This window comes from Mus musculus, chromosome 16 (assembly GCF_000001635.26).
Source record: "Mus musculus strain C57BL/6J chromosome 16, GRCm38.p6 C57BL/6J".
Taxonomy (NCBI): Eukaryota; Metazoa; Chordata; class Mammalia; order Rodentia; family Muridae; genus Mus; species Mus musculus.
In genome coordinates, this window is record NC_000082.6 from 65,084,347 (window position 1) to 65,108,796 (window position 24,450).

Here is a 24,450-nt window from a genome sequence, read left to right on the forward strand (position 1 = left end):
GGAACTCACCTTGTAGACAAGGCTGGCCTCGAACTCAGAAATCTGCCTGCCTCTGCCTCTCGAGTGGTGGGATCAAAGGCGTGCGCCACCACGCCCAGCTGGTCAAATAGCTTCTTGATCAAATTTTCAGGAAGCTTTGCTCAAAAGAGTATGAGCCAGTTTAGCGCAGAGGTAGAAACCTGACAGTTTTAAATTCGTCTTCTTCAAAAGGTTGAAATGTGGGATGTAAGTGATCACCATTCTAATAGCTCAACCAGACACTTCTGTGGGACTGCTGAAACCTCAGCTCCAAATCTACCATGAGGAAAATGACACATTATTCTAGGGCTGCTGCCTGGCTGGAGCCTCGGCTGGCTGCTAATAAAGAGAAGTGTGGCCTCGAGTCACACAGACTTGTCGCGGTGAGTGAGATGTGGGAAAGATGCCTATAAGACGTGTACCTGATGAAGGCGTTTTGCAAAGAAAGATGCTTTTGCAAACTCTTTGTTCTTCCAGCTTCCCGATAGAGTATGGGGGCTCGGAATCCACAGAATTAAAATGGAAGGACACGAACTTATGTCTAAAAGAAACTATATAAATCCTATTTCACTGGAAATACACATTTTCAAAATGGATTTTCACTCAAGAGAATAAAGAAGTAATATTTCTCCTTCTCCTTAAAAAAGAAAACACTGAAAAGTTACTTGGTCTAGGTGAAGTGGAATCTGATAATTATAGTAACTATTTATAAGTAAAGTTGAGTTAACTTAGTAAAATGGAAAATGATCAAATTTTGTATCCAGATTGAATAAAATTAAAACTTAATGCTATCTTGGATGCAAGAAAAATCCAAAAAAAAAAAAAAAAAAAGTAATTCAGGCCAACAAATGTTAGACAATTCTAAAGAAAGGCAGGCTGTAAACTAATTTAAGCTAATCTTAGACAAGATATATTTGGATAATAAGTCATTTTGACATAGGAATTTACATCATGAATTCCAAATGCCTGTTATCAACACCTAGTAGATAACTGGCTATAAATTGAATAAATAGATCCAATGGAAAATAGGAAAGTACAATTGCAGAAAGTGACCTTAATGTGCATGGTGCATGTATAACTCAACCATGTAAAATAAGATGGCACGTATTGAATGTAAGGCTGGACTTCAGTGTTGCAATTCAGAATCAATGTCACTGACTTTCAGCTGTGTAATGAAACTTTATCAATACTATCCATGTGTGAGCACAAAAGAAATCTTAGATAAGCCTCTCAGAATTAGGCTAGTCAAAATGAACTAAGACTAAACATCAATTGAAAATATATAATCAGAAAACCACAGTTTCTGGCCCAGAGAAATGGCTTAGTGGTGAAGAGCTCTCTCTGCTCTTTCAGAGGACCCAGGCTGGGTTCCAAGCATCCACATGGTGGCTCACAGTCATTTGTAACTTAGTTCCAGGGAATCTGATGCCCTGTTCTTGTCTTTGAAGGCAACACACACACACACACACACACACACACACACACACACAGACACACACACACACACTGTCCATATACATACGCACAGGCAAACACATTCAAACACAGCAAATAAAATTAGCAAATCCTTAAAAAATAGTGTCTTCAAATCACTGTTGGAACCAAGTGCTGACATTAGAGCCCATTTTTGGATTCCAGCGTATACTGAAGACCAGCTGAAACATTCAATATACATATATGTTTATATCTCTATTTCTCTATAGATTCAATCTGGTCTGTTCCCTCTGAGTAATGCAGCTACACAGTAAGTCTTGGGATTGATGACAGCTTGCCTCAAACAAAAATGTTAAAATAGGAATTAGTCAGCCGGGCAATGGTGGCGCACGCCTTTAATCCCAGCACTTGGGAGGCAGAGGCAGGTGGATTTCTGAGTTCGAGGCCAGCCTGGTCTACAGAGTGAGTTCCAGGACAACCAGAGCTATACAGAGAAACCCTGTCTTGAAAAACCAAAAACCAAAAAAAAAAAAAAGGAATTATCTGCCTATACAATATAAAAATGAGTATCATAAATACCTAATAAATTTTCATAAAATGAAACTAAAGTAAGAACAAAGTTAAATGACATAATTGAAGCTTAGGTCCTTTCACTATATCTCAAGGAATGAGCTCAATAAATTGGGTGACACTGTATCAAAGTTTGGGGAAACATAAAATCTAGAGAAATACCAACACAAACTGCCAAATCAAACTAAAATTGCTAAATAATTCAAACTGGAAATATTTAAATGATCATAAAAGTGCTCTCAACCTTAAAAGTAATCCAACAGAAAAGTTAACAGTAGTCTCAAAAGAATGTATTTTTTTAGCATCAGCAAAACATTTCAAAAACAAAGATAGAATATTCAATTTCCATAAAGATACTCTTTTTCCATTCATTATTTATTTACTTTACATCCCAGTTGCTGTCCCCTGTCCCCACTCCCACGGTCCCTCTGCCATACCTCCTCCCCTTCTCCTTTGAGAGGGTGGAGGAACTCCCTTGGGTACTCCTCCACCCTGCACATCAAGTCTTTGAAGGGCTAGATGCATCCATGAGGATATTCTTACAGAAGTATGACGATTTTACATTTCTCCTTAAAAATATGTATTCATGTTCTCTGCAAATGCTGTTAGAAGAAAATCACATTTTCATATATTGGAAGCATACAAGAAATTATTATTATTATTATTGGTTTGAAGTATAAATCTTGCAATCTTCTTCTCTCTTCCCCTCCCTCTATTGTTTGGTGTTTGTGTGTGTGTGTGTGTGTGTACGTGTGTGTGTACACCTGTGTGCACATATAGTGATAATCTTCCTTCCTCCCTTTTCTTTCTTTTTTATTAGATATTTTCTTTATTTACATTTCTTTTTTTTCTGAATGATATTTTTTAGTAGATGTTTTCTTTATTTACATCGCAAATTTTATCCCCTTTCCTCATTTCCCCTCTGAGAATCCTACTATCACCTCCCTCCTCCCCCTGCTCACCAGCCCACTCACTCCTGCTTCCCCTATCTTGGCATTCCCCTATACTGGGGCATAGAACCTTCACAGGATCAAGGGCCTCTCCTCTCATTGATGACCGACTAGGCCATCTTCTGCTACATATGCAGCTAGAGCCATGAGTCCCTCCATGTGTACTCTTTGGTTGGTGGTTTAGTCCCTGGGAGCTCTGACGGTACTGGTTAGTTTATATTGTTGTTCCTCCTATAGGGCTGCAAACCCTTCAGCTCCTTGGGTCCTTTCTCTAGCTCCTTCACTGGGGACCCTGTGCTCAGTCCAATGGTAAGCTGAGAGCAACCACCTCTGTATTTGTCAGGTACTGGTGGAGCCTCCCAGGAGACAGCTATAACAGGCTTCTGTCAGCAAGTACTTGTTGGCATTCACAAAAGTGTCTGGGTTTGGTGATTATATATGGGATAGATCCCCAGGTGGGGCAGTCTCTGAATGGTTGCTCCTCCATTCTGCTCCAAACCTTTGTCTCTGTAACTCCTTCTATGGGTACTCTGTTTCCCCTTCTAAGAAGGATTCTGAGCTTCTGGGCTAATATCCACTTATCAGTGAGTTCATATCATGTGTGTTCTTTTGTGATTGGGTTACCTCACTCAGGATGATATCCTCCAGATCCACCCATTTGCCTAAGAATTTCATAAATTCGTTGTTTTTAATAGCTGCGTAGTACTCCATTGTGTAAATGTACCACACTTTCTGTATCCATTCCACTGTTGAGGGAAATCTGGGTTCTTTCCAGCTTCTGGATATTACTTTTTAAAAATTTTTATTAGGTATTTTCCTCATTTACATTTCCAATGCTATCCCAAAAGTCCCCCATACCCACCCCCCACTCCCCTACCCACCCATTCCCCCTTTTTGGCCCTGGCGTTCCCCTGTACTGGGGCATATAAAGTTTGCAAGTCCAATGGGCCTCTCTTTCTAGTGATGGCTAACTAGGCCATCTTTTGATACATATGCAGCTAGAGTCAAGAGCTCAGGGGTACTGGTTAGTTCATATTTTTGTTTCACATATAGGGTTGCAGCTCCCTTTAGCTCCTTGGGTACTTTCTCTAGCTCCTCATTTGGGGGCCCTTTGTTTCATCCAATAGCTGACTGTGAGCATCCACTTCTGTGTTTGCTAGGCCCCAGCATAGTCTCACAAGAGACAGCTATATCTGGGTCCTTTCAGCAAAATCTTGCTAGTGTATGCAATGGTGTCAGCGTTTGGAAGCTGATTATGGGATGGATCCATGGATATGGCAATCACTAGATGGTCCATCCTTTCGTCACAGCTCTAAATTTTGTCTCTGTAACTCCTTCCATGGGTGTTTTGTTCCCATTTCTAAGAAGGGGCAAAGTGTCCACACTTTGGTCTTCATTCTTCAGTTTCATGCATTTAGCAAATTGTATCTTATATCTTGGGTATCTTAAGTTTCTGGGCTAATATCCACTTATCAGTGAGTACATGTTGTGTGAGTTCCTTTGTGATTGGGTTACCTCACTCAGGATGATGCCCTCCAGGTCCATCCATTTGCCTAGGAATTTCATAAATTCATTCTTTTTAATAGCTGAGAAGTACTCCATTGTGTAAATGTACCACATTTTCTGTATCCATTCCTCTGTTGAGGGGCATCTGGGTTCTTTCCAGCTTCTGGCTATTATAAATAAGGCTGCTATGAACATAGTGGAGCATATGTCCTTATTACATGTTGGAGCATCATTTGGGTATATGCCCAGGAGTGGTATTGCTGGATCTTCTGGTAGAACTATGTCCAATTTTCTGAGGAACTGCCAAACTGATTTCCAGAGTGGTTTTACCATCTTGCAGACCCACCAACAATGGAGGAGTGTTCCTCTTTCTCCACACCCTTTCCAGCATCTGCTGTCACCTGAGTTTTTGATATTAGCCATTCTGACTGGTGTGAGGTGGAAACTCAGGGTTGTTTTGATTTTTCATTTCCCCCTTCTAAGAAGGATCAAACTATCCATACTTTGGTCTTCCTTCTTCTTGAGTTTCAAGTGGTTTGTCAATTGTACCTTGGGTATTCTGAGCTTCTAGGCTAAGATCCACTTATCTGTGAGTGCATACCCTGTGTGTTCTTTTGTGATGGGGTTACCTCAGCCAGGATGATATTTTCTAGTTCCATCCATTTACCTATGAATTTCATAAATTCATTGTTTTTAATAGCTGAGTAGTACTCCATTGTTTAAATGAACCACATTTTCTGTATCCATTCCTCTGTTGAGGGACATCTGGGTTCTTTCCAGCTTCTGGCTATTATAAATAAGGAGCATGTGTCCTTATTACATGTTGGAGCATCTTCTGGGTATATGCCTTCCTTCCCTCCTTCTCTCCTTCTTTCCTTCCTTCCTTCCTTCCTTCCTTCCTTCCTTCCTTCCTTCCTTCCTTCCTTCCTCCCTCCCTCCCTCCCTCCCTCCCTTCTGTCTGTCTTTCTGTCTTTCTTTCTGACAGTGACTTCTTGGCCAGGAGCTCACCAAACTGGCTAGGCTAGCTATTCAGTAAGTCCCAGTGATCTTCCAGTCTCTGTCCTGCCCACTGCTGGGATTACAAACTACTTCACCACACTGTCAGGCAAAACAAAACAAAACAAAACAAAACAAAACAAAACAAAACAAAACAAAACAAAACACAAAAAGCCTGAGTTCTGTGAATAGTTCTAAGGTCCTCATGACTGCAATGTAAACTTACTGAGTGAAGCATATTCCTAATGCCTCATGAGTACCTTACATGTGACAGTTAAGCTGATGAAACACACACTAAGGCGGGATGCAAGGAGGATGCAGTTCCTAGTTTCGAAGGCTGGAGCATAGATTCGTAGTTAAAAGGTGATTGGACCAAGTTGAAGTGATAAATTGTGCACTAAGTTTAACCATTTGTCAGTCCTCACCTGCAAAGTGAACCATTTATTCTCATAGGAGTCATGTCCCTCTTCTGCAAAATGAACATGATTAACCCTATTCTATAGGTATGATAAGGTATAATAGTATATTTAAATGCAGCTTTGAAACCCACCACACATGATTTTCTCATGATACTGTGTCTGTACTCCTGGCTTCACAGGTAGGATATTCCAAATTCTTCTTGTAGTTATTCAGTTATTTTGTGTCCAGGTCAGGGGCTGCCTTCCCTTTTATGTGATGGGTAATCTGTTGGGGTTGGTCTTATGCACTGTGTATTCAGATGCTGATTTTTGTAACCCGAGACCTAGTTACAGTATGCACATGGACATTGTCACGAATATAGGACATGCAAACATTATATGCCCCAGTACAGGGGAATGCCAGGGCCAAAAAATGGGAATGGGTGGGTAGGGAAGTGGGGTGGGGGGAGGGTATGGGGGACTTTTGGGATAGCATTCTAAATGTAATTGAGGAAAATACGTAATAATAAAAAATTAAAAAAAAAAAGACTCTATTGTATCAGTGCGGTGTAAAGAATGTTTCCTGGTTATTTTTGACCAATTAGTAAGACTCTGAACAGCCAATGACTAGACAGAGGAGACAAAAAGTTTGGACTTCCAATCCCAGAAAGGGGGCCAACGGAGGAGTGCCAAGAGGAAAGAAACAGGCAAGTGTCCAGGAGAAGGGCCATGAGGTGGAAGAAGGAGAAGATGGTTGCCATGAGATCTGGCATGAGGAGGAGTCACCAAGGGACATGAGGACAGCAAGCTACAGCAGAGCCAGCCACGAAGAGACTCGATGCAAGTAACTCGGGGCGTGTGGCTGGGAATTAGCTAGGTACCCTAAAGGATTAGAAATATCTGCATAGTTATTGTGCTTGAAGCTTGTTGAATAAATCAATAGATCGCCATCTCGATTATTTGGGAGCTCGCCAGGTTAGAAAAAACTGCCGCTTTCAAATTCCATCCTACAGGGATCTGATACTACTTCTGTATTCCACAGATAAACTAAAGCTTACTCTCTCAGAAAGCACAAACTTCCTTACTTTTCAATATGAATTTTACATATTTATATATGTGTTGCAATATTCATATATTACAGCAGATTAGTTGTTTCCAGACAAACATCGTATTCCTGTATTCCTGTATGTGACATTGGGTTTGATATGAGCTTCTTTAGACTCTGTAGTATTGCTTATTTACAATTTACAAGTGTCATGATTAATTTATGTACTTTTAAAATAATATAACAATTTTAACAGATTCTTCTCTATGTCCTTAGGGTTTGAGGGTAGCAATGATGTTCAATTAGAATTTGAATTTAGTTATAATGGTGGAAGATACCTGGGAGGAAAGGAAATGCATGGAATTAATTGAGCTTAGTCTTGGTAAGTGTCTTTTATACACATTTTTGTCCAGATTTTAAGCCTTCATTCAAAGGGCCTTTCTAGGATTACAACTATAAGACAAAAATTAATTTCTTCTTATATCTCAATAGAATTGACAGTGACCATTTGAATGAAATCAGGAACTAAAGAAGAGCCAACCGCAGCTGAGTTTCAGAGAAGGGTTCTTTGCCCACATGAATTCTGGACTTCTCTTGTCAATGATAAAAATGCCCCATCACATGCAACCCAGACTTAGTTACAAAAGGGACAGGAGAAGACACCACTTCTTTCACTTCACGCCAGAGTGATAAAGATCGAAGGGCCCTTGGCTTGACAGACACAGCTGCCTGGCTTCTAACGAAGAGCAAACTGATGCTTGAATATCAATGCTGTGTTGAAGAGGCTGTATTGGAGGCTGGCAGAGCACTGACTGGTCTATTGTCCAAACCTACAGTTTATTACTGTAGAAAAGTCTCAAGAAGATGCAGGGAGCTCATTCCTTGTTACCCCTTAAACCAATGTATTAATGTAAATAAGATAAAATAAAAATCTTTTAGCAATTTAAGGTGTCACTCAGAAGTCTTGCTTACAAGGCTAGCTAGAAAACAAAGTCATGCATTATATATTTTATAAAGTGTTAATAATGCCTCAAAAATCAAAGTATTAGATCAAAACATACGTATAGCATTCTCTAAGGAATTTTAAATATAAAATATAAATTTAAATATAAAATGCTGACACATAAACCTTGACCTTTTTAATGTACATGTACTAATCTCCACTTACATAAAATATTCTCTTAGACCTTTATTATATTAATTCTCAGTATACTAATACATTATCTACAAGATCAAAAACAATAAATACTTGCCCTTGGAGCTGTTGCAGGTGTCAATAGGTGGCAGAGAGGAGAGAGGATGACTGTCTGAATGCTTAGTAGCCTAAGATTCACCAAAAAAGATAGTCTGAGACAACCACTAGTCTGGCGCCAAGGGTCCCTGACAGGGAGCTAGCCTGAGATTTCCACTAGTCCAGTGCCTCACAGGCCTGAGGGTGTAGATTGTGCCTGAGATGGTCTCCCTTGGGTCATAATGCACTCCTGGGACCATTCCTGAGATGATCCAGGACACTCTGAGACCCCGGGCACCCCTAAGAGGGTGGTAGAGAAACGGAAGAGAAAGAGAAGGAAGACAGGTGGAACTGGAGACTAACATGAACAGCTGGTGATGCTACCTGGGACCACGGTGGGGTCCTGGCCCGTGCTTCCATGATGGAACACATCTGGATCAGTGGCCTTGTAGTACCAGGCATCTGTTACTGCCAAAGGCCGTTGGGGGGTGGGGGGCATTACTAGTCTGGACTGCTGCCTAGGAACCCCTAGGCAGCTGCCATACTCTGGAGAGAGGTACTGCACCTTGCAGGAGTCGCGAGTAAACCGGAAATGAGATGAGCATGGGGAAGTTGCTCCTACCACTCTCCTCCTGTGTGGTGACAAGGATGAAAAGCGACACCTTCCTCCCTACTCATGCCTGTGGCAGGCCGGAGACCCACTTTTGTGATCTGCTGCAGCACTCTGTAGAGCAGGCCCTGAACCTCACATGGGTAGTACAGTAGAGCTGGCTTGGGTTGTGGGGATTGTGGGTGAGCTGGCCTTGCCTCTTGTCTGCTGTGCAGTGGCATTGATGAGAGAGATCTCTTCCCCTTCCTTCTATTCTCAATGCCAGTGGCAGGTGGGAGAGTTTGCCCTGAAGGGGGTAATGAGAGCATTAAGAGTTGGCCCCGCCTCTTACCTGCTACAGCGTTTGAGAGAGTGGACTTGTACCTCACTGGACAGCATAGTGGATCTGGTACTGAATGTGGGGTTTGCAGGTGAGCCAGCCCTGAGTGCCTGAGCACAGGAGATCAAGCCCTGCCTCTTGTCTGCTGGACGGTGGTATAGAGGAAGGAGAGAGGCCGTCCTCCCTTCCCTCATCCCTTGCCATCTATGACATGTGGGAGCGCTGGCCCTGGGGTCACGAGAGTGGGAGAACTGTCCCTGTCCTTCAGTGGCTGCAACACATGGAAGACTGGGCCGTGCACCTTGCCTGGGCAGCAGGGTAGAGCTGGCCCTGGTTGCAGGGGTTGGTGATGGGCTGGTCCTGAGGATGTGAGGGTGAGAGAGCTGGCAGGTTGGCCAGATCAGATACCACTCAGGCCCAGATCCATGCTTTTAAATTGGCATACTCCAACCTTTAACCTATTGATGAATTGCTACAGGGCATGAAGGGGCTGGTCCTACAGATCCATGACACAGGGCAACAACAGGATATTTAAAAGGAGTCCCAGTGAAGTTCCGGTATTGATTCAATAGCAGAAGCCAGAGGCCTTGGACCAGACCCACAAGTCATTGCAATGAACATTTGCAAGCAGAAAATTACGGACAGAAGGGTACACTGTGGGACACTCTCTGACACACTGCAGCTTCTACCTGAGTTTTTTTCTTTGTTAGGGGGAGGTGGCAAGGGTGGAGGATGGTATAAGGGGGAGGGGGATGAGTAGGATTGGGAGATGATGTGAAACTCACAAAGAGCCAATAAAAACGTAAAAAAATAAGCAATAAAAAACCAAGCTTAACTAGAGGCAGAGTTTTCTGGAGGATGTAGAAAAATAGATATTTGTAAAGATATATATTAATAAATCCTTATTTAGTGGAAATATTTTGTTTAATATTGTTGAACATTATTTCCAAACAGATGAAATATTGTTGTTAAAAAGGTAGCCTTATATTCTCATTTAAAAAAGAATAGAATAATTATAGCAATCTCAGCTTCACATACATGAAATAAAAATAAATATATGAAATAAAATAAATACTATATATATGAAATAAAGGCTCTCAAACAGTAAAATGGGTTATTGAGAGTTTATGAAATTTTCTTCCCTTAAGGTTTTGGTATATAAAAGAACTGGCCATCTGGCTTGGAAATGTTAGGCACAGAAGATTGTGTGACAAAGCTTCTGTTTAATTTTATGAAAGAGTTTGAAAGAGCTGAAATGTCATAGAGACAGTCACCACTGCACAGAGAAAGAGAAAAATGTGAGAAGGTTTCCAGAAACTCACTCCCACCCTAGGGTGACTGTGACACATTTGGTGACATAGTTTGTTGATAGATCCCTGAGGAGACTTTCTTGGACACTCTTTGTGCAAAGCTCAGAGGCTCATCCCTCTGACACGAAGATCAAAAGGCTCAGTCCTCCCTACAGGAACTCCCTGGCCTAGCTGGAGCGAAGAGACAAGCAAGTAAAACAAATATGAGCAGCACAACACAAGCTCATAAGAGATTCACAGACAGAAGGCTCGTGAAGAGAGTGCTCGGGGAAGGAAAACAAGACAACTTAGTTCTGGCAAATGACTAAGTTTGGCATGATGGGCAATGGGACTGAATGAGGAATAGAGGGGGCCCTACAGGGCAGAGGAATTCTGCCCTTTGAGATACACTTGATGGGCAGGCAAGGTAGTACAGATACATACTGTAACCATGGATCAAATTTAATCCTAAAACTCAGTTGGTGGAAATATGGAAAAATGACACAAGGGGACTAGGCACAATTCAGGGAAGTGACTGGGAAAGGTGGCAAAAGCATCTTGGCCCTTTGAGTCAAACTCAGTAATGGGTACTTAGGAGAGTAGAGGAGATTCAGAGGGCATAGAGGTAGACTGGCTGACTCGAATTTAGGGAGAATTGAAGGAGGGAATCTGGGAGTCTCTTTGATGAGATACAAGTGGCTTAAATGCTTGAACAAGTAAGAGGAGTACAATTATGAACCTATAGGCTGAGTTTGGAGGTTATCAGTCTGTCCATATTTTGATTTGCAGTAGTTTTAACTTCATGAAGTTTGTGGTAGACAGAAGACAGGACATTTTACTCAAATGTAAGCCATGAACCATTGGTGGTACTCAGTGTAAATACTTCTCCCAGTACTGACACTGTTGGAATCCTGGGAACTCCCTCTCTTGTGAATTTTCTTGATTATTGTAATATACTTCCAGATTGGTGAAACATTTTTATCTTCTGCTAATTTTCCTTCTTAAGGTAAAAGAAAAAAAGATTCAGGTTCAATTTCAAGGCTTTTAGCTGATACTAAATATATGAATATATGAAGAAGTAATATGTCTTTCTTTCTTATGCTTTGTTCTCAGTAGTATCAGTTTTCCATGAATAATAATAATGAATAAATAATGTTTTATTTATATATCAAAAGATTACTAAGTTGAAGGAGAAATTAAGAAGAACCAATGAAGGACTCAGATATGAAAACTTATAAAGCAGTTTCTATCAGCACCTGAGATATCTTCATCAGAAATATAAGATTATTATGTGGGAATCACCATCTCTGACCTCAAGCTGTACTACAGAGCAACAGTGATAAAAACCACATGGTATTGATACAGAGACAGGCAGGTAGATCAATGGAATAGTATTGAAGACCCAGGAATGAACCCATACACCTATGGTCACTTGATCTTTTACAAAGGGGCTAAAACTATCCAGTAGAAAAAAGAAAGCATCTTCAAGAAATGATGCTGGTCTAACTGGCCATCTGAATGTAGAAGAATTAAAATAGATCCAAATTTACCACCTTGTACAAAGCTCAAGTCCAAGTGGATCAAGGACCTCAACATAAAACCAGATACACTGTCTCTAATAGAAAAGAAAGTGGGAAGAGACACATTGCTACAGGGGAATTTCCTGAACAGAACACAATGGCTCAGGCTCTAAGATCAACAATTGATAAATGGGACTTCATTAAACTGAAAAGCTTCTGTAAGGCAAAGAACACTGTTAATAGGACAAATCAGCAACCTAGAGATAGGGAAAAAAACCTTTTCTAGCCCTACATCCTATAGAGAGCTAATATACAAAATATATAAAGAACTCAAGAAGTTAACCTCCCCTGAAAAATCAAATAACACAATTAAAAAATGGAGCACAGAGCTAAACAGAGAGTTCTCAGCAGAGGAACCTCAAATGATGAAGAGACAATTAAAGAAATGTTCACCATCTCTAGTGATCAGAGAAATGCAAATCAACCCACCTCACACCAGTCAGAATGGCTAAGATGAAAAACTCAGGTGACAGCAGATGCTGGCAAGGATGTGGAGAAAGAGGAACACTCCTACATGGCTGGTGGGATTGCAAGCTCGTAAAACAACTTTGGAAAACAATTTTGTGGTCCCTCAGAAAATTGAAATAGTTCTACCTGAAGACCCAGACATATGACTCCTGGGCATATACCCAAAAGGTGTTCTACCATACCACAAGGACATGTGTTCCACTATGTTCACAGCAGCCTTGTAATAGCCAGAAGCTGGAAACAACATAAATGTCTCTCAGACGAAGAATGGATACAGAAAATGTGGTTTTATTTACACAATGGAAAGTTATTCAGTATTAAGAACAAGGACATTATAAATTTTGCAGGCAAATGGATGAAAGTAGAAAATAGCCTGAGTGTGGTAACCCAGACCTAAAAAGACATGTATGGCATGTATTCACTGATAAGTGGATATTAGCCAAATGTTACAGAATATTGAAGATACAACCCACAGACCATAAGAAGCTTAACAAACAGGAGTGCTTCAATCCCACTTAGAAGGGTGTATAAAATAATTATCGGAGGTAGAGGAAGGGAGAGAGGGACCTGGGTTTGAGAGTGGAAGGGGAAAAGAAAGAGGGGCAGGATCAGGTAGGTATAGGGGTTGGAAAGAAGCCCAGAGGACCAAGAGAATGAATGGAAGTACTCAACTTCTAGGGGTGGGTGGTGGGGAGAGGACCCTCTAGAAAGTCCCAGAGACCTGAGAGGTGAGAGCCTCTCAGGACTCAATGGGGGTGACCTTTGCCAAAACATCCAACAGTGGGAAGAGGGAATTCTGAGGAGTCCACCTCTAGCAGTTAGCTAGGGCCCCAAGTGGAGGAATGAGTTACCAACCCACAGTCAAAACTTCTGACCCAGAATTGTTCCAGTCTAAAAGAACTGTAGGGACAAAAATGGAGAAAAGTCTGAAGGAAAGGTTGTCCAATGACTGGCCCAACTTGGGATCCATCTCATGAGGAGGCATCAAGGCCTGATACTATTACTGAGGACTATTAGCAGAGGACTGCCTGGTCTGGCCTCAGTGGGAGAAGATGTGCCTAGGCCTTGAGAGACTGAGGCCCCAGGGAAGGAGGATGGAGGGGAAGCACCATCTCAGAAGCAAGGGGGAGGGGGAATGGGATGAGGAACTGTTGGGGGCAAGTAATGGCTGGAATGTAAATAAATAAAATTAATTATAATAAAAATAGGAATATACAATTAAAAATAGCCATAGAGAGAGGGGTGGTGGTAGCACACATTTTTAATCCCAGTATATGAGGGGCAGCAGCAGGAGAATCTCTGAGTTTGAGGCCAACCTAGTTAGTCTACAGAGCAAGATCCAGGACAACCAGGAATGTTACACAGAGAAACCCTGTCCTGAACAACAACAACAACAATGACAATGACAACAACAACAACATCATCAACAACAGGCATGGTGATGCCTGTCTGTAAGCTCATCATTTGCAAGGCTGAGTCAGGAGGATTGCTATGAGTTGAAGTTCAACCAGGGTTCATGTTCACGTTCACAATAATTGGCATTCGCCATTTTATTTGGAGTGCAGGAAGTCATCGTAACTGGTAGTTTGTTAATGAGGCTGTCTCAGAGAGAGCTCCTTCTCACTCCATAGAACGGGTTTAGAGCGTCTTTTCATCATTTGAAATTTCCTGCAAATATCTTTATCCTCTGGAAAGAGAAACAATAGTTGTTTGTGTCTTCTGATTCTCTTGAAAGTTTGCTTTTTTGATTCTTAAGGATCATTGACCAAAAGAGACAAAGAACCAAGTGGAGAAGAGAGTTACAGAGCACGGCCACTGAGGCGTGGAAAAGCAGTGGAGGAGGTTGGTCAGGATGGTGCCATTTCTGCTTGAAAGGAAGAGATTGGATCTCAGAGCCTGTGACAGAAGCCCCGATGGTTAGCTTTCTTAAACTTCATTAAGAAGTCCAAGGAGACAAGGTTTCATCGGGGTGGTGAGAGTCTAAGCCAGACAGTGGGGGGGGGGGGGGAAGAAATTAATAACAAGATAGTGGCACAGTGTGAATTAGTTCCTTGTGTTCAAAGCTGGCTGACAAAGAGAAGGCTGGCTAGGATTGTAGCTGAAGGGTTTAGCATCAAGTGAAGCTTCTCTGCTTGTCTGAGCCGTTTAAGCATGGGAAAGATCCCAGTAATACACGTACACGATGGGATCACTAGTAAAGAAGAGACTAAAGTTTAGAGGGGCTTGAAGCCTCCGCCAAGATTATTGTGGGACTTGGAGGAGAGAGAGAGAGAGAGAGAGAGAGAGAGAGAGAGAGAGAGAGAGAGAGAGAGAGAGAGAGAGAGAGAGAGAAAAGAGCCTTAGAGGAAAGAAAACAGCTTAGCACATGAACTGACAGGGGCAGGAAATGGTGAGGGAGATGCCTGCCTGAGGCTGCTCAGTCCCCTCAGTCAGAACAGTTGAATCCTGCGAGGGTGAAGGAGACACGGGAAAAGGAGCTACTTTATAAACCAACTAAATCTCTAATGAGCCCACAAGCTGCTGGCCAGTTGCTAAGTGGCACTGGAGAGCGCCAAGCAAGGGTAAGAAAAACCTTGATGAGAGACTTATGGAGGAAGGATGTAGGGAGTGGAGACTTTACGGAGTCCTCATCACAGTAATTTTACAAATGACCTAGGCAGCCGAACATAGAGTGTGCTGGGCAAAGCACAGGTCCATGTCTGAAGGTTGCTAGACAGTGCCTTTCTCAATGTTCCTAGCTAGACATGGTAGCTCTTTTTTCTTACAAATGTCTGGAATATCACCCCTACAGCCTGCTAAAGGAATCTGCTTTGCTGTTGTCCTTTTCATTATTATTTTCTTTAAAGTCGGTTGTTCCTTCTGTTGTAGTTTAATTTAGGCAATAACCACTCCCATTTTAAAACCAAACCTCTACGGCTCCCCCTCTCCCCCCAGCTACCTTTAATCTACCTTTTGAAAACTCCTCAAAGACTTGCGCTATATATAGTATTCATTTTTTCACCACCACATCTTTTCTTTCCTCTTATTATTTTAAATGACATGTTTCAGAATTATGCATAAAATTTTATTTAGGGTTTTGAATAGGTAACTCTGTGCCTATAATTCAAAGGCATTAAGTGTTGCTCAGGGGCAGAACGGTTGCCTAGCAAGTGCAAGTTCCTGTGTTCACATACCAAAACTGAAAAGAATGCAAAACTGAACAAAATAAAAGTCTCTGAGTATCCTGGAGGGTTAGGTGCATCCTTTCCCACTGAGGTCAGACAAGAAAGTCTATGTGCCAGGGAGGGGGTAGGGATGTGTGGGTCGGTGCTCTGTCCAGCCAATATATGCTGTTTGATTGGTGGCTTAGTCTCTGCGAGCTCCCAGGAGTCCTGATTAGTTGACACTGTTGGTCTATCCTAAGGGGTTGCCATTTCTTTCAGGGCCTTAGTACTTCTTCCAAGTCTTCTATAAGGGTCCCCGACCTTCATTTAATGTTGTATCTACATCTGTTTCAGTCAGCTGCTGTGTAGAGCCTCTCAGAGGACAATTAAGATAGGCTACCCCTGGAGTGGCCCTACAGAGGTAAAGGGGATGGGGGATGGGAGATGGGGTGGAGGGACTTTGTGAGGGGGCAGACCTGGAGGGAGGGCAGCATTTGGGATGTAAATGAGTAAATAAATGAACAAGAGAATAGAAGATGGAATAAGACTAGAAATTCAGTGTGACAGAAACCACTCAAACACTTGGGAACTGGAAAACACCCATGGGCTACTGAAATTGAGGGAGGGAATTTTTTTTAAATTATAGAATAAATGAACCTCACTAGAATATCTGTGATACAGAAAAAAAATACCCAAAACAAAGCAAACAAAACAAAAGCCAGCCCTGTTTCCCTGATCCTCAGTTTCCATTATGTTCCCCCACCAACACCCCCCCCCCCCACCCCGGTCTTTCCTACAAGGAGCCAAACCATTGCTGGCTGCTGATTTGTTGGCAAGGTGTCAGGTATAACCTTATTTTTCTGTGTTAGTCATAATGCACAAAGTCTGATTGTTTTTCTTCATGTTGAATATATTTGGAAAATCTTTTTATCCTTTTTTAGTCCATAGAAAGTTGCCTTAATAATTTTAATGCTGGATAGTTTTTCACTGAATAGATATTAATAATTTATTAAGCTTTTTTTAAAATTGAGAAGCATTTATGTTTTTGCAATTGTTTGCTCAACTCTGAAAAAAATATTAATTTACGTAAATATAACTTCATGACAAAGAAAAATCCCTGAAATCAGAACCAGTAGGCTTACAACTTTTGTTCAATGTTATGAATCAATATTTAATCATTCATCATCATTATAATTTTGACTGAAATGACTCACATGAACATTGCTGGAAGTGCTATAACTGGAAGGGGGAGGGAGAGAGGTGGAGATATTATAAACATGGTACTCATATATGAGATTTTCAAAAAAGTAAACAAAGTGAAGGGTACCAGAGTGTGAGAATTTTTTTCAAATCTAGGCTACCTGTGTACCCTAGCTTGATCTCAAGCTCTCAATGGGTTAGGCTTGATCTCAAAACCACCCTGTCTCAGCTGAGATACAATTTGAATCCTGAATGTCCCCCAAGACACATCTATTCCTTGAGGGCTACTGGGAGATAGCACAATCTTGAGAATGTGGGCAGAGAAGAAATTAGGTCAGTGGTGATATGCCCTTCCTTGAATGGGATATTGGCTCCCAATCTCTTTTCATGTCTGCTTCCACATTACCACAAGGGCTCCTGCTGTGTTTTATAAAAAGATAAGAAAGGAATGAATATGCTTGGTGGAGGCACAGTATGGTGTGGGGGACGGGGTGTCTTTGCAGCCTGTACTAAGGCATCCCTTCCCCCATGAGGTATCAGCCACTCGATGGTATAGTATAGAATACAATTTATTCAGGGCATGGGCAGAGGAGTTTGAGAGAAAGGCAGAGGTGGGGAGGGGAATGGGGAGAGAGAGGGAGCAGGAGCAAGAAGAGAGAGCAAGAGCAAGAGAGTGAGGAGGGGGCAAGCATCCCCTTTTATAGTGAGTCAGACACACCTGACTGTTGCCAGGCAACTGTGGGGCAGAGCCTAGACTAAATGCCAACAGCTCCCACCCTCCGTGATGGATGCACTGTGTTATCATAGACCCAAAGCAACAGGGTTCAGCTAACAGGGACTGAAACCTCTGAAAATTGGTTTATCCTCAGTTATTTTTTTTAATTTAATTTTATTTTAATTAGGTATTTTCTTCATTTACATTTCCAATGCTATCCCAAAAGTCCCCCATACTCCCCCCCCCACTCCCCTACCCACCCACTCCCACTTCTTGGCCTTGGTGTTCCCCTGTACTGTATCCTCAGTTATTTTGATACAGTCATGGAAAGTTGACTAACCTGAGGGTCATTTAAATTCTCCAATAATTCTTTGTCCTCACATCACTCAACCCTTCTGCAGCCCTGGACATAGCTAGTAAGAACTTTCTTCCTTCTTAATGTATTTTTTATCTTTTGATGTCTCTGATTGCTACTCCCTAGTTTTCTTACCTTGGTCCTACAGTCTTCAATGTTCTGGACTGTTCTAGACTGTTTGATGATCTGAGTATGTTTTCTTGTTTTCCCACTTGTTTTCCATGCCATTTATGTATGCGTGATTCACATTTTTATCTCAAACTATAACTTTTCCTCTGAACTCTGTCCCAACTACCCCGTGAAGCTTGTGTCAAGATGTCCATGAAGCCCGTGGAACTGCTTTGTCCCTGCCAGTCTCTCATGTTGCTCAGCAGCTACTGTATTCTCCAGAGGCTGAACGCACACACCTTGGCAGGAACTCTGATTCCTCTCCTTCTGTCACCAACTGTACCAGTCTGTCAATTCTTGCTTCTTTTATCTCTGAATACATCTAAACTCCACTGCTTCTCACACTTTCAGGGGTTACCCCTGGCTAAAGACTATGTTAAGCAACGTTGACAACCTCCTTGTGGATTCTAACTCCCCGCGGATGAGCTGTGTGTCACACTAAGGGTATCCTGGTAAAACACTTCCTGCCGAAAAACAAAACAAAACAAAACAACAAAACAACAACAACAACAACAAAAACCCTTTCTTGCTTCCCACATACACAGAAACAAAGGGAAATCCCATACTGTGGGTTAAAAGGCCACAAATCATAGCTGAGAGAAGATAAGACCCTGAAGGAACTGGGAGGTTGTCAGATCCAAACAGTCTCAACTCTCAAATACTCAGGCGTACGCATTGATGTCATATTGGCCATCTTATGTGCCTCCCTTGGCTCTGAAACATTTCTTGTTATAATTTCCAGTGGCTGTATCATTTCTGTTTTAGCACAGGGGCCAAGGTTCTATGTGGGTCTGTGTTGGATGACAACAGATATCTCCATAGCGATCACATGACCTGGTAGCAATCATTGTGTCACTTTTTTTTTCTGCTCAAAAAGCATCGCTCCCTCTTATGAAATTGACAGTGAAGAAGAGAATCCTGCCATCGATTTAAAAATATTATGTTCAGTGACTCGAAGGATGGATGGCTCAGCAGTTAAAAGCACTAGTTGCTCTTCCAGAGGACTTAAGGTTCAATTCCTAACACCTAGGTGGCAGCTCACCACCATCTGTCAATCTAGTCCCAGGGAATCTGACCCTCTCTTCTGCCTTCTGTGAGTACCACAAGCCCATCGAGAACAGAGATCCATGCACATAAAATAGATGTAAAAAAAAATGTGTCTGCTATGTTTTATGTTGTTTGTTTTGTAATAATATCCTAGAGAGTGTCCTTCAGACATCCTTGAAATTGTTTCAGTGACAGCTAACCATTTCAGAAGAGACCACTTTCGCTAGAAGAGAACTTTCAACATCTGTACTTTCCATGAAGATGTTTTAATGTTGGGAAGCCTCTGGAAAAAACCACACGTGCCAAATTTCTTGTGAAAACAAGGCATTTCCTTACAGAGAGATGAGCTGTTGTGATCACTTCTGTGGTAGCATTTATAAGAACAACCTATCTAAGAACTCCTAAAAAACAAGTTGAGTGTTTTTATTTATCTTAAAGAATAAAAAGAGCCTATTCAGCGCTCTGCGTGGAGTCCCCCTGAGGAAGCAAGGGGCAAACCCTGCATTGTTCCTTACATCTTCACCCTAATAAACAAAGCCCTTGGTGGTCTGTCAGAGTGGAACAGCTTCTGTGGTGCATATAGCCATTAGCTCTGCAGTAAGCCTAAGTGGATGAAGCTTGAACATATGACACATTAACTAAGGAGTAAGTGGGAAATTTTACTAAAATTTCTTTGATAAAAATGGGAAACTAAGTTATATGGTACTTCTGGAAACTCATGACTAATACCAGGCAGGTATGGACAGCCTTTGTCCAGAAACATCTTAGTTCTTTGAAGAACACCCTACACAAAGATGAAAAGACCACCTTTGAGCGAGCTCAGCAAGCAACAGTTTTCCTTATGGAACTGACCCTGAGCAGGTAGGTTTGAGTAAGATGGGCAAAGGCAAGGACTACTTCATCTTATGAGAAAGCTGGGAGTAGCGATATTAGCACTTGCCCTTAAATTTACAGACTGGGGAGAAGGGGGTCATTGAAAGCCATAGAGAAGGGCTGCTTCTTCAGTCTCCCTCAGCTGTGTGGGATTGTCGTTCCCTCAATGGAAGACAGCCAAGTTCCTTCCGTCTGTCTCCCCATAAACAGACATTTAGGGCAAATCAAATGTGAATATCACCATATTGCTGATCATCAACTCTAGGCTCACAGATGTATATGTAAACGGGATAGAAATATAATTCATTTGAAAACATTTGGGGGTGGGTGGGTCTGGGCACTAGCACCTTTAAAATGCAGGTGAATGACAATGACTTAGGTTCTCCAGAAAAACTTGAGGGCTGGGCAGGCTACCTGTTTATTCCTTCTTCAATTACCACCCTTCATCTCATCATCATCCTGTATTAATCACTGACATCCTCAGGAACCACTTAGCTATAGGAGAAAACAAGTCTTTACCTCAGTGTTTTCTTCAGATGCATGCCAGGACATTTCAGTCATGTTCCTACCCAGTGGCCAAACCAAATTCTACACCGAAGGCAGCCCAACTGCCAACCTCTGGGCATATGCTTGCTTCTCTCCTTTCTTTCATTCCTCACTCTTGGCATGCAGCTAAGGGTCTTTCAGCCCCTTTTGGATACAAGCACCAGGAACAAGAGGATGGCCCCTCATTCTGCCATCCCTTCCTTTTCTTTGCCTATTGGTCCCTGTAAACAAGAAGAGACCAACAAATCTTTCCTAGGCAAGTTCCTGTAGCAGCTAGGGACTTTGTGGAGCTAGGTGAGGGTCTGCTTGGAGCTTTACCTCATCTGTCCCGACCCACGGGAAGTAAAGTTGGAAAACTACCAACGCTTTTTTGTCTACACCTCCCCAAACTCCTACACAGATCTTATCATTTTCTGTTTGATCCATCTCCAGATATGACCAAGTGATGGATTCGATGACACTCCTGACCTCTAGTTGGGTTTCTGCACATCCTAGCTTCTACCCTTGGCAAGCTCACTGGATACCTGCATCCTCACTAGGATGTTGGCGTCACGGTCTGGAACCCACACCTCTCCCCAGAGTCTGGGACCAGGTCCCTTCATGCACTGAAGACCACCTGCTCCACCCAGGATCCTGCCTTTCCCTCAAAGTTAGCCCTCGGGAAGCGAGCTTCAGTTTTTGCGGTTCCATCAAAGTAGCAGGGGGGAAGGAATTGTCATCCCCAACCCCTACACCTCCGCCTCCGGGCCGGACCATCCCGTGCCTCCCGCCGCCCGCCGCGCGCTTTCCGGTGCCCAGGGCAGCCTCGCGTACTCACCAGAGCGAAGCTAAGGGGCTCTGGTCCCTAGCCCGCCGCGGTCGTTCTCTGGCGACAACAGCGCGTCCCGGCTGCTCTTGGGTGGCGAGCTGAATGCGCGCTGCAGCTTGGGGCGCAGCTCTAGGGCGGGTTCCAGACGCCAGTCCACTCGAGGGCCGACGCCCCGGGGATCACCTCAGCACCTCGCTCTTCTAGCTTCTTCCACTTTTCCTCCTCCTCCCAGTGTCTTCTTTCGTCCCCTCCCTCCCCTTGGACTGATGCTTGGAGAAGGGAGGGGGAGGGAAAAAGTCCCGTCCTTTTAACTCCACTGATACCTTGGAGATTATCTGTTCGGGAAATCTGGAAATGATGCGAAGCACCTTTCTGCAAATAGCTTAAAGAAAACGATCTTGTTTCCCTTAACTTTTCATCCTTGGACGGACTCCTTCCTTCATTTGCGTCTTAAAACCTCTAAGGATGGGTGGAAATAAAGCGAGGGTCAGATGACGGGTACAAAGGCATTTTAGGCAACAATTTTGGAGAGTGCCTTAGTAGGTGGCCCCGAGATCTGTTTACTCACAATTTCACAAAGTAGGCATTTCTTGAAAAAAAAAATGGAGTTGAGGGCAAAGGAAGCGGGGGTAGGGTGGGGTGGGGGGTGGTAAGGTACTGAATCAAGGTTGATTTAGTTTCTTTTTGGTGGTTCATGCCAGAGACATCTTGGAATAAAACTCCCTCCATTGCTTTCCCAGGATGTGACCTTGAAAGGGTATTTGACCTTTGCTGTTTTGCTATTATTTATCTCCCCTCCTCCTCCTTCTTCCTTCTTTCTTTCCAGATTTGTATTTCATAGCTCTTTACAGGGGTTTCATCACCCTGCCAGGAACTGCCAAAATCTATCTTGACCTTGGAATGTGGCTGTTTCCTGGAAGGTAGACATTTTGCAAAATTTAAGCAGGTCTCCACTGGGAGCCAATAAGGGACAGACTTTCTTGGGCAGAGCTATACCCACTGTCCAATGGTGGACCCAACCACGATAGAGTTGTACCCAAGGACTGACTGTAGATTTATCTTTCTGGGAAAACCCTATCACAGAGATATACTTTCTGCTCTTCTCTCCCATGCCCGCGCTTCCTATGATCCAAAGTGAATTTTTAGAAATCTGCCTTATAAACCAAGCCTGTGTTTTCCAGCTCATGTTCCTTCTGTTGGTGATGCCAACTTTGTTCCCTGGCATCATATATTTAAATGAGATGCTGTCTATAGGCATAAGGCCTGGCACTCTGTACTTGGTAAATGTTAGCTGAATCGTGGCGATTTCAGATCAGTGTTAGCATTTACCTCCCATTTTCATTCCTTTCCATATTTCCTAACACTCACTTCCCTGTTTCAAATTGCATAGCTCTAGCCCCATCCCTTATAAATATATGTCAATATAAATATATGGCTACTTATTTAGGAAATACAGCGGAAGTTGAGATTTATGACACTCGGTGTAGAGTGAAGTCATTTTCCTTGCTATTGTATTGACCATCTCGGTTTTACCTCCAGCATATTGTACAACAAATCTTCTTAGTGACAGCCATAAAGTGCAAGGTTATACCACCTCAACAAGCAGATTGAGAATGTCTTGACCTGCTACTGTTTCTGCAGTGACATTGCCCTCAAGAGATACAAAGATATTCTGAAAATGTACAGGTCCAATAGGTTTTCATCTTCAGTTTAAGAAGGTAATAGGAACCAGCTTGAAATGTGGAAAACTGCAGACCTCAAGTTTGTGCATATTTTCAGATGACAGATGTGGACTCCTGCAATTGGAATCAGCAATTCGAGAACAAGCCTACTGGAACAGACTGCATTAAGTGAATCTATAGGAAAGACCACACCCGTAATGCAAAAGACATCTAAGTTTTCAGATGCCTCGCTGCTGGCCGCTGCTGCTACTGCAAGAAATGAATTTGCTTGGGTTCTGTGATGAAAACGCACCTTGCACACTGCAGTAGGACCTTGCGCCCTAGAGGGATCCCATTGTTATTCAGTGCACAGATACTTAAGCTAGCAGTGAGGACAGCATCCTAGCCCTCAGCAAGTTTTCTCTGGGTGAATGGAAGATGATGTAGAAGGAGTACCTTAGATTGCTTCAAAAGATACTGAATAACACTGGAGAGGCCTGGGTCTCCATGAGAATCTCATCAGAATCAGGTCTGAAGTTCAAGAGTGGTTCAAGGACTACAAACAAGTTCTTTTTATAAGTTCTCTTCTTTCCTTTTTTTAATAGATGCTTTTATTAGTGTATATTAATTCTATAAAATATGCATTTTATTATATGTTTCATACATGCCTTTAAAATGCTCTGATTGTGTGCATGTCCACCATTACCTTCTACCTTGTCTGTCCTGCCCTCTCACGAAGCCCCTTTCTTTTCCAAGTCATGTCCTTTCTACATTCCATCTGTCTAATTTACAGAGCAAATACGTGATGTTGGTCTTTCTGAGTCTTCTTTGTTTCATGTAACATGATGACCTTCCTGCCACCACCTCTGGAAGCAAGTTTTTTTTGAAGGTTGATGTAAGAAGTCAAAGACTAACAAGGTATCTCAGTGGCAGAATGCAAGGACCTAGATTCTGTATCTACCTCTAGAAGAAAACAAGAACCAAAGTCCCACAAGTACAACTTGCAGGGTATGCAGATTCATGTCCACAAGCCTAGCACTCGGGAGTTGATGGTAAATGGTAGATAAGTTTGAAGCAAACCTAAGCGACCCAGTAAGACTGTTGTATCAAACTCCTACAGAAATTTTCACTAGTCATTTATTTTTAATCTTGAACATGCGTAGCAAGGGTCATATATCTTTTTGAGCAACACGCTACTTTTTGATCTTTGCCAGAGGGAGAGTTTTAACCAAGGTCAAATGCACTATTTCGGTAATATTGATCTCAATTTAAAGCTAAGTTTAAGCTCTGTCATTCCTTTCAATTAAGCTGACTGCAACCGTGAGATAATTGTAAAACCCTGCACAATTAGCACAGACAGGGCAGGTATGAGTGATGGAACCTTTTCAGAAATGGGTAATATCTTCCTGAGTTGTATGTGCCTAAGTGCAGAAAAATTCACCTGACTTCTGCCTCTCCTAAGTTAAAATAAATGGACTAATTCCGCAATATCACAAGATCGATTTCTGGAAGTTTATTGT

The 24,450-nt window shown here is 42.4% G+C and overlaps 1 protein-coding gene across 1 annotated transcript in view; it reads right to left on the bottom strand.

Annotated features, from left to right (window-relative positions):
• The window catches only part of Htr1f (5-hydroxytryptamine (serotonin) receptor 1F), a 181,056-nt gene extending 159,618 nt beyond the window's left edge, over positions 1-21,438 (bottom strand). The window contains exon 1 of the mRNA NM_008310.3: positions 21,279-21,438. The gene's annotated coding sequence lies outside the window, so the exon portion shown is untranslated. The remainder of the gene's footprint in view (positions 1-21,278) is intronic.
• Between the last annotated feature and the right edge of the window lie 3,012 nt (positions 21,439-24,450).